At 44.9% G+C, this 14,540-nt stretch overlaps 2 long non-coding RNA genes across 3 annotated transcripts; both read left to right on the top strand.

Annotated features, from left to right (window-relative positions):
- Nucleotides 1-687: 687 nt before the first annotated feature.
- LOC135365829 (uncharacterized) lies at nucleotides 688-2,680 on the top strand. Of its 2 annotated transcripts, XR_010413947.1 has the most exons (4): nucleotides 688-1,092; nucleotides 1,170-1,215; nucleotides 1,415-1,485; nucleotides 1,896-2,680. It is a non-coding gene; the product is annotated as an uncharacterized LOC135365829 (long non-coding RNA). The 2 variants fall into 2 exon arrangements; XR_010413946.1 differs by lacking the exon at nucleotides 1,896-2,680 and having other exon boundaries at nucleotides 1,415-1,728.
- Nucleotides 2,681-9,721: 7,041 nt separating this feature from the next.
- LOC135365828 (uncharacterized) lies at nucleotides 9,722-13,493 on the top strand. Its single transcript, XR_010413945.1, has 3 exons — nucleotides 9,722-9,777; nucleotides 10,381-10,447; nucleotides 13,391-13,493. It is a non-coding gene; the product is annotated as an uncharacterized LOC135365828 (long non-coding RNA).
- The last annotated feature ends 1,047 nt before the right edge of the window (nucleotides 13,494-14,540 follow it).

Genomic DNA, 14,540 nt, shown 5'->3' with positions numbered 1-14,540 from the left:
TGAAGGAAATCGGAGGTGGGTTTTTTTAGAAACGAGAACCCAAAAAACCCCATTTTTGAGAACAAAGCTATACTCTACACCGCCTTGTCGAAAGGCGGAAATGTACGGACATGTCAATTTGATATCAATTTAAAGACCACGCTTCGACCTACACGCCGGTATCTCATATATCTCGATGGCGTATATAGGAGGAGTGCAACGCAAAGACAAATATGAACAAAATGTGAATTTTGTTGCAACTTTGGCGATTTTTATTTGAAGGTCAAAAGAGAATTCACCCGTGCTGTTTATGCACACTAAAAGTCGTTGTACCTGACATATTGTGCAAAAAAATGTATAGTTTGGGCCCGTCCGATGGCGAGGAATAAAATGTCAAAATCGCTCCGTCAGAAAGCTCCGTCGTCGAGTCAATTTCTTTGGAAATGTTTTTCTTGCGGACCACAACACATAGGGCCAAAATATTTATTGCTCCTGTATGTATGCATGTTGCGGTACAACATATATTTTTTCAAGGACCGCCCTGCTAGAGTTGAGATGGAATTACCCAAGTAGAGAGTTAATTAACGATTTTGGGTAATTAGTCATTTGACGTTTGAGAAAGATATGGCCAAGAACGTGCGCCGGACCAGAAGTGGTAGAAGTGAAAACAGCATCTCTATATCGCTTATAATATTTTTTATGAAAAATCTGCATCGAAACAAAGACACCCTGTACAATTAAATTAATTTGGTCAAATAATATAGCTAGATTAATTAATTTAATTGATTAATAACGCTTAATAACTCACTCCACGTGGGACTGTTATTCCATTGCCATTGATTAGGTGCACATAATAGCGGCCAATGTAACGGTCCTAGAAGTGGTGCTCGCACACGGCGCTGTTCTCATCGAGCAGCTTGTCACTACGGTGAAGATTCCTTTCCCAGAGCTTCTTACGTTCTCCATCTTTAGGTGCGCTGAATAGCCAGACCGTCCTTGAGACGCTCACACCGGAGTATCCAGAGCGATAACCTGGAGCATAACAATGACGGTTCCTCTCGCTCGGCATGATTCAATCATCAGGCTACAGCAATCGCACGAACACGTACGTAAGTAAGTACCCACGACGAAAAACACGTGCTCCCTACGCGAAACGCTGGGCAACTGTCCAAGCCACGTCTATCCCGCAGTGCCCCCACCACCCATCACACCACGCGCGTCACCGGAATGCTTGGGGTGAGTCATCAGGTGGCGCCCTCTCGCTCTTCCTGTACACTGCAACTAGCCAATGGGAGCTTCTCTTTAGCTGTGCGCACAGTGATACTCTGTTTCCAGCCGTGATTGTGGGTACTTCAGGCGTATTTGGCAAGAAAGTAAGAAGAGGACAAAGCGCTAGCAGATATCTGAGCTCTCCGCACGTTCCTTTTCTCTGCAGCTTCGTGAATTGAAGGAAACGTAGCCAAGCTTCTAAGCGGGTGTCATGACTGTATCACAAAAAAACACAGAGTAAGTGGCAGAGTTATGTACTTTTGCCTTGCTGTGCATGAAATGTTGGAGAAATCGGTTGGGTTCTTGGGGTTTCGCTGTTTGCAAGCACATTTCATCATCATGTTCGGAACATGAACGTGTAGGTGTAGGACCAAGTCTTTTCACAATCTGTCATGACTGTATCAGAAACAACACAGAGTAAGTGGCAGAGTTATGTACTTTTGCCTTGCTGTGCATGAAATGTTGGAGAAATCGGTTGGGTTCTTGGGGTTTCGCTGTTTGCAAGCACATTTCATCATCATGTTCGGAACATGAACGTGTAGGTGTAGGACCAAGTCTTTTCACAATCTGTCATGACTGTATCAGAAACAACACAGAGTAAGTGGCAGAGTTACGTGCTTTTCCTTGTTGTGCATGAAATGTTGCAGAAATCTGTTGGGTTCTTGGGTTTCGCTTTTTGCAAGCACACTTCATCATGATGTTCGGAACATGAACGTGTAGGTGTAGGACCAACTTTTTCCACAATTGGTCATGACTGTATCAGAAAAAAAACACAGAGTAAGTGGCAGAGTTATGTACTTTTCCTTGTTGTGCATGAAATGTTGGAGAAATCGGTTGGGTTCTTGGGGTTTCGCTATTGGCAAGCACATTTCATCATGATGTTCGGAACATGAACGTGTGGGTGTAGGACTAACTCTTTTCACAATTGATTACTCGACTGCCAATGATTCAAAGAACTCTGCGCTTTCGCGCAAATATGGCGACATCATTCGAATTATATGACGTGGCATCATTTCTCGGACACAAGCAGTTGCTTCTAGGATTGGCCGAAAACGCCTATTGGTCAAGTAAATGACGTCACCAATGACGATCGCGTCGTACGATTTTCTCGACTCTTCGCCTCCTTGTTCCTTTTTCGGTCTCGCCAGCCTCTCAGACACGAAGGAAGCAAAGAGAGAAGGAGCCCTATTGCTCCGAGAAGTGAAACCGAGGTTGGGGACCACTCCAGTGACATCACCGCTCCCCTTCCGGTTTCGGTTACATATACATCTCTATGGGTGCTGCCAAAGTATAGTTTCGGAATACTTTTAGAGGTGAGCGCGCCGAAGTGGCCCCCAAAAGTGACGTGTGCAAGCGATCTCATTGGGCTGGTCAGGTAACGTGACCCTCGCGTGGTTCCAAAGGAGCTACAGCTCATCTCTTATGCTCACGTTACTTACCCCACGCTCTTCTCTTCTGTCGGAGAGCCGTTGCGAGGAGCCTCTTTTTCTTCTTTCCTCTATGCTCTCAGATGTGTTTCGTGCAGTGTCGCCTTTCTCCATAGCACCGAGCGACTTCAAGTCGCGGGGAGTGTTCCAGCTACGGGGTCGCGTATGTAGGCTCCCTAGTTCTCCCAGCATCATGGATGCCGGCTGTGTGCGAAGTGCGCATAACTTCTGCGAAACTTCGAGCTTCATGCAGAGATGCATGATTTGCAGCGGATACGAATCATGAACTCCGTCGTGAGAGCTATTTTGTATTGTAACTGTGTGGCAAAACTTGAGTGATGCTTTGCAATAAACGCACCGACGTAATGGAACTCCGTGGTTTATCCAGAATCCCAAGGACTGGTTTGTTCCAAGAAATACGGGGGAGGGGCAGATTAACTTATCATTATCGACATGTGTCAAGATCAAATCTCAAGGGCCCCACCCCCCTATAGGCGACGCAAAGGTAGAAACTGTTAAAGGAGCATGTAAAGAAATTTTGAATGGCTGAAAACCGTTTTTAATTTGTGAAGCACTGTGTATAAATCGTTCTCGTAACATATTTCGGCTGAACAATGTGTTTTTTTTTTTTTTTTTTGTAGCGCAATTCGATTTATAAAATCGCTCCCGTGGCGGGAGGCTCGTCCGCTCAAGCCACAAGCCACTCCCTATTGAGTGTGACTTCAAACGTTAAAAGTGCTCTCATTCGCTTACGGAAAATTCGTCTGCTTCGGACACGGCGTGCTCCTTGTTGACAGCGGCTCATTATTTTCTGTTGGGTTGAGGCATAAAACAGAGATGCACTTCCAAGTGACCGAGCATTGCATAGCCGTATCCTACATCCGCTACATAATGCCGGCGCCGGCAGTACTATTTTGATTTATTTATATTTTTTTTATGTTAGCATCTATAGGTGTACACGTTGCACACCCCTGATTAAAAGAGCTGCAGCATGTTATGTACATCACGGGCACTCCATTTATGCTCAATTCGCACAAGGTGAATGCTTTAAGGTGCTCTGATTGAATGCAAATCATCTATAAAACCTAGTGATAAGCGGGCTAAAGTGTTAATAGGGACTGTGTACTCCTATGATGACACGCTCGGTCAAGATATAGGATCGAATTCTAGTCCGTTCCTCTGCAAATATGATGTATGTGATGTAATCTGCAGTATGATGTCCAGTGGGATCCCAGAGCGTCCAGCAACCAGTGTCTACTGTTTTCCAGTCTCACCAGTGTCAGTTCCAGTCGTTCCAGTGAAGGCCTAGTATGCCCAGTGACCCGTGGACACTGTTTTCACTGTGTACTGCCTAGTATGATTTCTGACAAAACCAGTAGTACCAGTTTGACGAGTAGGGAATCCAGTCTAAGCCTTACTGAATTTTTGTCAAGTTCTAAAGAATACAAGGTGTTAAACGATACAGGAAATCAAATGAATGTGCGGCACAGCGCCAGCTCGCAAAGGGACGAGTCAAGATGACACATAACAACAACGACTACTACATGAATGACGGTGCGATGAGGTGATTCACTGCAGCAATTGCGGTACACATAACATACACACACACACAGCACACACGTGTAACACACGTATAGCACACGCCTGGAACCGAAACAACGAATCAAACTTATTCCTGTGACGGAGCTGCTTTTCATTGAACGAGAGCGGCAACTGTGACAGGAACACGTAGATGTGTGCTCCGCACCGCCGTTTCGGCTGATCGGCGCGCCGCCATTGGTGAACAAATTTTTATTATTTTTTTTTCTGCGGATTTTACGAGTCGACAGGGCGAAAACATGAGTGCCTGCCGGAATAATATTGCGACCCTCCCATAGACACTCGAGTTATATCGGGCTCCCACCACTGTAAATGAGGCACTGCATGGCACGAACCAGCTTGGCTCTCATGGGTTGACTGGGAACAAGAGTTTTTTTTTGAAAATTGAGTCAAGACTCCTTCTGTAATTCCAGAAATAAAGAAACACGAGTACAGAAAAACACATAGCACAGTAACTTTCCATTCGTGTTTCTTTTCTCTTTGCTAGTCAGCGTTGTTGCCTTTTCTTCTTCTTTCGCAGACTTTCTTTCGTCGAAGTATAGCTCACCATAGTCGAAGTACGCAATTGGCGCACGTGGGTAAAGCAAATGGGCTTTTCAAATTCATTCACTGAAGGGATTCCAGTATAATAAAATGCCCCCTGGTGGTACCATAATATCTACTTTCAGCTAAGAATACAAAGTTGGGAAAGGCTGCTGTCTGTGGTCTCTGCTGTTTTCAAATAATCACTCGAAAAAAAGAAAAAAACGCACCGATTCGCAGATCCATCTGCTACTTTCAGTGCGATATGTGTCAAGAAGTGGGAATAACGCGAGGGAGAACCAGATGGAAGAATATGGTTCTCGTCGTGTGTCACTCTGCTACGTATCCGACTGAGCGTTTCTAAAAATTGTGTCACTAAATATGTACAAATATGTTATTCAAATAGACTTGTTGTCGTTGTTACAGATAGCGAGCGGAACGGAGCGGAACTTATCCCACCATACGGGTAAGTTGAGTACATAAAAAAAAACATTAATGCCGGGTTTACATTTTGCGTTTTGTTCGGGGCAGCCGAAACGGTCAGCCACGAGTAGTGCACGTAGAAACACAGGGCAGTGACTGACACAGTATCATCAGGGTAATATCATATTTTATTAGCCGAGGAGCAGAAATGAGCAAATCGGAAGTCAATACTCGCGAAAGTTACAGATGGGACAAAGAAAAAAAAAGAGAGACCCCTCTTACCTCAACCACGTCTGCAAAACAGTGTCTCACGTCTTTCTAAGAAGCAACTTGCATATCGTCAACATGCCTAGACAACGACTGTGCTCACCCTAGTGTCACGGACGAAAAAAAAAAAAAAAACATTCTTAACAAAATGCCACGCGAAAAACCCAAACTGTCCTCAATTTGGCCCCGTCTTCAAGTAGCCCCACTTACCCTATATACACAGAGGTCAGGTTTTCACCTTCATTTTCTGTTGTTTTCTTTTTTTTGCAAAACATTTACACAGCAGTTGCGAGATTGTAAGAAATGGTCGAGCAATTGTGTGACAGAGCACGTCGGTTGACACATATACCGTTAAGGGTACCTCGAGCTCGAATAACACAGACATAGCGTCATCAGACACTTGTGCGTTATCTGCGGGCGGAGCGCGCAGATAACGAAAACATCCTTTGGCGACGCAACTTTCAACCATTTACAACCATGAGTAAATGGTTGAAAGTTGCGTCGTCGCTGTCTCGTTTCTTCGTCTGTCGTCGCCGGGCCAAAGGATATGTACCAACCGGCCCCATACACTATGTGTGTGTAACGAAAACATAGTCGGCTTCTATAGCGGGTGTCACGGCTGCACCTGAAGGCACTCAGGGTACGTGATGGAGCTCGTGTATTGTTCGTTGCTGTGCATGAAATGTCGGAGAAGCCTTGGCTGTGGTAACGCCCATAGTTAACGTCTGTTATCTTGCGATGGCTATCATAGTAACACGAGTGTAGCCAGGAGGGGTTTTGGGGTGTAGAACGCCCCCTAAATCGAACCTCCTCCGGTAGTGCGTTTGCGAGAGGGAAACACTTCCTCCTCATGTGAAGTTATCATCAACCCCCTTCCCCCCCAAATATTTTTCCGGCTACCATGCTTCTACGTAGATTACACAATTTATCGTGGTATTTGGAACCCTGTATCTGGGAATGGGAGTGAAACACAGTAAAATCGGGGAAGGTATGCGACAGGCAATATTACGTTAGGCGTCTTAAGCCTCTCTACACATAGAGTTTCCAGAGAAATCACACATGAAAATTGTGTACCCTGTTACACGGCAAAGCGAATGTCATTCCGAACGAAGGACAGTGGCGTTAAATGTCATCTGCTCAAGCAAAATGGGGGAACGTGGCAAAGCGAATTACGACGATGGCAATCTGTGAAATAGTATGACCGTGTTATATGCGAATATTAGGGCATTTAGGGTAAATTTATTGACTACTTTAAAGGGACCATGAAATGATTTTCGAGAAATCTGAGTACTCTGCAGGAAACCGTTCTCATGATCCATCACTATCGTACACACATCGACTTTTGGCCGTATTCAGTACAACGGGGGCGCAGTTGTCAGACAAAAATAGCAGGGTGTGACCGCTGGATATATGCCTTCGAAGTGGGCTTACGTCATCGCCATCCAGTCCTCTCAGCCAACTGTGAACGACGAGGAGGACACACCCCGCCGGACCACGTGGGTGCATGGTTTCGGTTTGGACAACAACAACGTTGTATATCTCCCGTCGAAATCACTTGAAATATGGCGAAAGGCAAATTATCAGCAATGGAGGAAGAGGTTATGCGATACACACAGCGTCTATGGATCGTTTGGTACGCAGCAGCTCATAAAATGTCACCGACGAAGGTATATTCTGACGAAGATGAAGTTAAAAGGGGAAAACGTGCTCCGGTAACCATGCTGACAGTCAACGGCTATATTACATTTCTCGTAGGATTCTGTGTAAACGGTTAGTTACAATCTTGTCTCCAAGTCAAATTAAAACATATTTCATGACGAAGTATACAAGCTTGTTTGTAACTTTCGCACTTTGCTCACAAAAGCCCGTCCGCGAATCGGCAACATGTTCTGTGTATGATGTCACGGCCAGTTCGCCTCGGAGGCGGGCCGTAGCAGCTGCTGTTCACGCCTGTGGTAAATATCGAATATTTTCGATATTTGTACGATTTTCAACCTCATATTTCACAGAGTGAATGCTTTAGTACAGGGCAACTAATTAAAAATGATCGTGGGCTTGTCAAATATCGTTTCATGGTCCCTTTAAAAACTGGTATGGGAAGCCTAAAGAGGTACGGAACTGAATACGAATCAACAGGAATGATCCGCCAGGTTGCAGTGCCAACACAAATGGTGCAGTGCCGTGTATGCCACAGGGAGTCTGGCCATTAGGACGATCCTAAAAAAAAGGCTCGACCAGTTAATCAAACTCAGCATTTTTCATCGGCTGCTGTTTGCTATGCGGACCGCCATGACACCAAAATCTTCCCGAAGATGGCGGCGCAGCTTGGAACGGCGAAGCGAGGATTTCATGACCAATTTTTTTCACAAATTACGTCAATTTTATTCCGCAAGTGTACAGCTTGGGACAAAAGTTTACGGAACACCGAGGTGGCGCATTTCTCCATTGCAGCGACACCCTAGCAGCAAACAGCAGCAGACAGACATACTGAGAGTTGGGTAGAATAGCCGCGGTCACCCGTCTCTTATTCGATGTCTTCCTGATGGCTAGCAGGAGGCCGCACCGATGAAGAAATACACGAATGCCGTGTTCCGTGAACTTTATCCCATGCTGTACATTCTGTTGCAGTTGTCTCGCAACTCACGTTTAAACTACGCTCCAGTGTCGATGTTTACCTGAAAATAATATGTTTCGTCGTCCTTCTTAGGCCTATAGTAACGACAGCAACCACAGGCAAGTAGCAAGAAAAACGCTACGGATTGCCAAAAATTTGTATTTTATGACATACTTTTATTCATGTACACATCTTTGCCCAATCTTGGTTCAGTCATGTTATGTTTTGTAGTTAAAATACGTATAATACCGGCAGTCTGTTCCAACCAGCGGTTCTACGGGCTAATCAGTTCTGCTAGCATACACTTCTGCTTCAGCTACTTCTGCGTCTTCCCCCGACATGCCCCTCTCCATCCAGATGGCGCCGTTGAAAGTGGACGTAAAATCCATTATACTGCTTGTGTCGTCAGGGAATATCCTATTCAATCCAATCCAGTTTCCCGAAAATGTCGGCACCCAGTGAATAGAGATAATTTATAGCTTGGGTAGCCTGGGGATTAGTATCGAACTGTATTCTGTCTCATGATTGGCCAGAGAGCTCAAAAAGTGGGTGGAGCTCCAGGTATAGGCATGTTCCATTAATGGCCAGACTCCCTTTGGCATACACGGCTCTGAACTGGTGGCAGAGGCGGCGCAGAAGAGGGCAAGAGTGGCGCGTTCAGACATGGCGGGAATTAGCTTGGTAGTGAGCGAATTCACCGGACTCCCGTTTTTAATTTTAGAAATAAAAAGAAATAAGGAAAACATATCGGGGACTATAATGTAACTTCCCTGCGCGTATATTTATTTATTTATTCATTATTAGTATCTCTTTTTTTCTTTTTCTTGTCGTTCATTTATTTATTTATTAATCATTAGTATCTCTTTTTTTCTTTTTCTTGTCGTTCATTTATTTATTTATTAATCATTAGTATCTCTTTTTTTTTCTTTTTCTTGTCGTTCAATGCCTGTGCCGTCGAGGTATGTAGTTGGTGCGAAACGAAAAAGGAAATTATCGCCTCAAACCCATTCACTGATCGAATGCCAGGTTCATGAAACACTCTAGAAATTCAAAAATAAATTTCACCGCATAGCACGCTCCTAGACACCCATAATCCCGAATGACATCCGTCTCGCCCCTGAGTTGCTGAAAAGGGGTGTTGTGCGTCTTTTTGTACCGGCGTCTTTTTATTTTTCGGCAATCAGGGCCGAGAAGGATGGCATTCGGAATGATGGATGCCTAGGAGCGTGCTTTGCGCTGAAATTCATTTTTAAGAGTGAATGTCATTTTCTGTGCCACCGTGTGCCACTTAAAGGACCTACATATGAACTCTACAAAGCTATCCCGCCAAGATATCCCACCTCATATTACCTTCGTTCATATGTAGGATGTCTCGTGACATTCAACCTGTTCAAAGAATTTTGTCGTATCAATATTGCCTCGTTACTAGTATTTGATATTTTTATTTACCGTGACTCTAATGCCCCCCTTCTGCTAGTCTTCACTGCTTTTTGCCTGTTTTCACAAGGAATAGGTACAATATCTATCTCTATCCAACATCTTTTGTTGTCTGAACATTGTCTATCTGTATCTAGTCATTTTCAAGGGTCAGTTTCATCTACAACAACCTAGCCCGCCAGTCGTCGACCCTCACAAGAAATGTGGTCGGTATGGTTTCCACACAGCATTGACGTGAAAGTAGTTTTCTTGTACGTTATCAGGTCACGAGTCTTGAAGTACTTTCGAGAGAACAAGCGAACATGTTAGCTACAAATCTGGTACACAACACATGTATCACGTAGGTTCGGTCGAACACTCTATTGAACTTTATGAACTGAATTATGTCCTGAAAACGCACTTCATGCAGTCCTAATGATTGAACACTCGCTCCAACCTACTGGAAATCAGAAGCGTGTCCAGGTCTTCAGAAACAAATCACAGAACAACCAGACACAAAACTTTCTGCCGTCACTCACCGCCCTGCTAACCCTAAACACCGTCGAACGAAAACAATACCAACGAACCCCCTTATTGGCTTGCGAGACCGGCTGCTCAAGCTGCAGAGCAACAGGGCAGCACAGCAACCAAAAATTCGGATGCGGGAGCGGCAGGGAATTTTCAGCTCGGCAGCGCTGCTCGATCCCTCTTGCCTCAGTCCTATGGGACCGCTCGTGTCACTGCAGCTCCGCTGCTGTTGCTCTGCTGCTGCTGCTCAAATCGAGGCTGTAGGATGTGGAACCCCGCCTTTAATTACGCAGCGTTTTACAAATATACGTCATTCAAATATACTTGTTGTTACAGAGTGCCAGAAAAAAAGAGGAGGAATGGTAACATAAAAAACGGCGACAACTTAAAGATGAAGCGAGAGGTGAGGTACCAACGGTTGCTTTTATTCTTAATACCTATTTTAATAACGTTTAAATAATAATCCCCGGTATCTTCGTGAGCCCCCGTTGCATTTGCTGCATTTGTCTGAGCAGCGGACATCGGATGCGGGGACTAATGGTTCTTTGCAATATCATCTCAATCTCCAGAGAAACAGTTGCAATGTATTATAAAGGGGGCATGTTAGTACATCGTTAACGGGAAGGGGACGGGGCGGAGCGCATAGGACAGAAGTAATCAACAACCACAGAAACAAGGTGACACTCCTTCGCTAGCCAGCATTTCACCCGTGTGGTCGTCCCTTTCTTTCGCACTCCTCTCTCTCTGTTGGCATGTGCTAAGTCTCACACGCAACGGCCAATCGTCGGAGTGGAGACCTTCTTAAGGTACCACTGAGGAATCTCAAAGTCCGCGCAAGCGGGCCATGTTGATGGAAAGCAATAGCGTCGACAGTCGGGTCTCAAATCTGGTAATTCGGTGCAGGCGTGAAGTGCCTGCATCCAATTGTTGCAGCTGGGCGTCGCGGAGCTGGGTGGGGTCAAGGAAATATTCATAACCGCATGTTTCCAGCGTACTTTTTGTAACATTGTAGTCCGTGTGCCCAACAGGCATAGCCTTCCCTGTCTCCGCAGAAGGCATTTTCGTGAAACATAGGCTTACAAAATTGTATGCGCCTTTCGAGTCAGACTTCATAACGGTCCGAGCTATCTCGAGCCGCGGCTCGCTGTGTGTCAGGCTGATAGGTCTGACGGACCAGCGGCTCCCTGTCCATGAAAGAGAAACCGCTTGCGGAGTGCTTACCGTGAAGCCTAAACCGAGACATCGGCAAGTGCGACAATCGTTTTTTGGGAATGTTTTCAGTTTCGAGTAAGCGCTTCACGATGGACGGATTATTAATGAGCTGGCATTAGGGGTGTCAAAATTGAAAAAGCCCCCCCTCACCCCCGCCCTCCTCACTCACAAAATTGCTTGGCCTCTGGCCGCATCTAGAACACCAACGCTCTGCCCTCAAGGCTCTCTTCGCCTTTTCGGACGCCACATGACTTCGATCCTCATTGTAACGGGACCCAATACTTCACTCTCTGCTTCACCTCCAGCAATGGGGTAGAGTATCTCCCCCGGCGATGAAACTCCCCATCCATCATCATGAAAGAAAGTTGTTGTTGTTGTGTGTATGGTGTGTGTGGGGGAGATGGCGGAACCTCGCCGAGACAGTGGTATAAGTGGGCACGCAAAGGCGATATAAGAGGGTAAATGTAAATTTAGGGAAATGATTTGAAATAGAAGTAGTCAACGGTAATTAAGATTAAGGGCAATTGAAGGTAATTAGATGTAATTAAAGGCAATTAAAACGAGCAAGTTGAGTTTAAAGGTAATGAATGTAATTAAGAGAAAGATTAAATGAAAGTAAAGAAGGCAACCACAGGTAATTCAATCTAAGTAAAGCTAATTAGCGTCAATTAAAAGGAAATTGAGATTAATTAAGACGAATAGGAAACGTAATTAAGGCTAACTAAGGGAATTGAAGATGACGTCATTTAACCTGCGGTTACGTAAGGTAATTAAAGAGTAATTACGAGGTAATTGAAAGTAATTGAGGACTATGGACTCACACATAGTATTTGAAAGTGTCAAAACCGGAAATCGAGCATTGACTGTTTGTGAAGAACCGGAACTCTTGTTAGACAAGAAGTGGATAACAGGAAATCGAGTTGGACCGGAAATGCATATCGGAAGTGAAGTATAAACTGGATGTGGACAACCGGAAGTTGGTTTTAAACCGGAAGTGGGTACCCGGAAGTCAAGTATGGACTGGAAAAGGCGGTTAATGCTAACACATTTCTCTGGCATTTACCGCTAAATCGTCAGTGAATTTCTTTCGTGAGTTAGACAGGGGGTGCGCTTGAGGAGTGGGCTTGAATACTTGAAATCCTGTAATGAAGCAAATCAAATCAGGAAAAGGTGTTTCAGGATTCTAGACTTTCTGATTTGCGGTCAGACAAGCTTACACAGACAAATATTTTTTTTTAATTGTTGCTTCGTGCAGTGTTGAATGGAAATTGAGAGACAGAGACCTGAAAGGGGTCACCATGAAATCTGCTCCCGCCCGACTGGACAGCCGCAACTTTTAACTCGTAAAAGTGCTGGGTCCTCGGCCGCCAGACAAGAGCGATGATGCCTTGTCAGCACTTGTGACATTTATTCAGAAGTGCGCATTAGAGCCAGTGTATTAGGACCATGTGATTCATTGTGCGCCATACGTTAACTGCTGGTTGGTCTTTGGCCGATAGTTATCGCAAAAACGGGAGGTTTCTATTTTCTATTTCCCCCCTTCTTTTTTTTGGAAAGGGGGGTGCTGTTTATGGGACCAGCCAAATGTGTCGTGTGACAAATTCAATCTCTCCCTAATTTTTATTTTTATCAACATCAACATTAGAGACACATTAAAGTTGATTTAAATCTTATGAGTCTAGCGAGGGAGCTCAGCGTTTCAGCGGACAAATTGAGCGATTTTATTTCCTCTGATCCATAGCCCGAGACTGGGGGACAAAAGGAAAAAAAAAAGACGGCAACACAGACAAGGTCTCAAAAAGACACTGGCGAGCGTGCACTAATGGAAGTCTCTATGCAACGCATTGACAAGCAGCCCTTCAACCTCACGAAGATCCTCGGTCCGTGGTCGAACGCTGCCCACCAGATGCAACGCCTTCGTCTTCTGACGGAGTACTTGTGCTCCGCCGGAGTGGTGACGGCTCTCTGAAAGCTCCCATCATCACCCCCTCATCCTTTCCTAACGCGAAACAGGGCAGTGTACCGCCTCAGCGGCGCTAAATCTCTAACCCCATCATCATCCGATGTATGTGTGTGTGTCCCGTTATTGCCTCTGCTTTATTTTCTTGAGCTTTCCTTTTCCGTGTGTTTGCAGGAACCATCTGACATAAACAGAGAAGCGGATCAAAGACGGCAATCTTCTGGATCTAGCATCAACAGGGTGAAGTCCAAACAGACAGAAATAATACTGAAAGAGATGCACGACCCCATCCTCGAAAAGGAGACTTTGGTGAGGTGAAAAGATGCCTGGAAGCGAACAAATGTCTGAGGCAGTGGCTGCACCTTGAGACGGAAAAATCAGCAATATGAACAGCAGTAGAGATGGGGCAATCTAAAATACGTGCCGTTTCTAGTGCTTCACAACTGCAAAATTAACGAAGTCAAAAAGAAAAAAAAAAGACAAGAAAGAGAGTCATTCGAGCATGTCAATGAAGTCCAAGATCTAGAATACCATTACCAACTCTGTTGCATGGCGCCCAAATGCGGGTTCAATTCGCACCTAGTTAGTAGATCATCGAGCAAAACATACTGCGACAAGTTTGAAAAGAAAATTATAAAACTCTACGAGGCATTGAAGAAAACAGCGATGGTGAACGCTATTCTCCGGGTTGCAGCTACAACCTCGTGGTTAAATGTCATATTCGATTTTCAAAGTGAAGACTAATGCTGCATGATGGCTGCCAGATCGGAAACCACGTGGGGACTGACTTTTCCGCGAGGAGAAAATATCTTCTTCGGGGCAAAGAGGGAGTTGCGTGGTCTTCTAGGAACTATGACGCACAAATTTTGCCATTTTTCTCTGAATCTCGTGTATCGAAATGATGGGAAGCCCTACAAGCGGTGCATACTGAATGAGATCGAATGCCAGTTCATGAAATGCCGTTTGGCGTCACCATAACTTGTCATTACAGCTAAGAACACAAAGTCGGTAAAGGCTGCTTAGCGAAGTATCTGCTCTTTTCATATAATCATTCGAAAAAGGAGGTTCATCTCCTGCTTTCAGTGCATTATCAAGAAGTGCCAATAACGTGAAAAAGTGCTAGATAGAACAACGGTTGCTCGACTTGGGCCACTCTCTTCCGTATCCAACTGAGCTTTACTGACAATTACGTCACGTTTTACAAATATGTCATTCAAATAAACCTCTCGTTGTTACAGATTGCGAGGAATAGTGAGAAGGAATGATATGCGTGAGAACAAAGACAACTAAAGTGTAACTAAACCATGAAGAGGAAGGTGAGGTG

Source organism: Ornithodoros turicata, chromosome 8, assembly GCF_037126465.1.
Source record: "Ornithodoros turicata isolate Travis chromosome 8, ASM3712646v1, whole genome shotgun sequence".
Lineage (NCBI taxonomy): Eukaryota > Metazoa > Arthropoda > Arachnida > Ixodida > Argasidae > Ornithodoros > Ornithodoros turicata.
The sequence above is the reverse complement of the archived record's forward strand: the minus strand, read 5'-3'. Positions and strand labels throughout refer to the sequence as shown.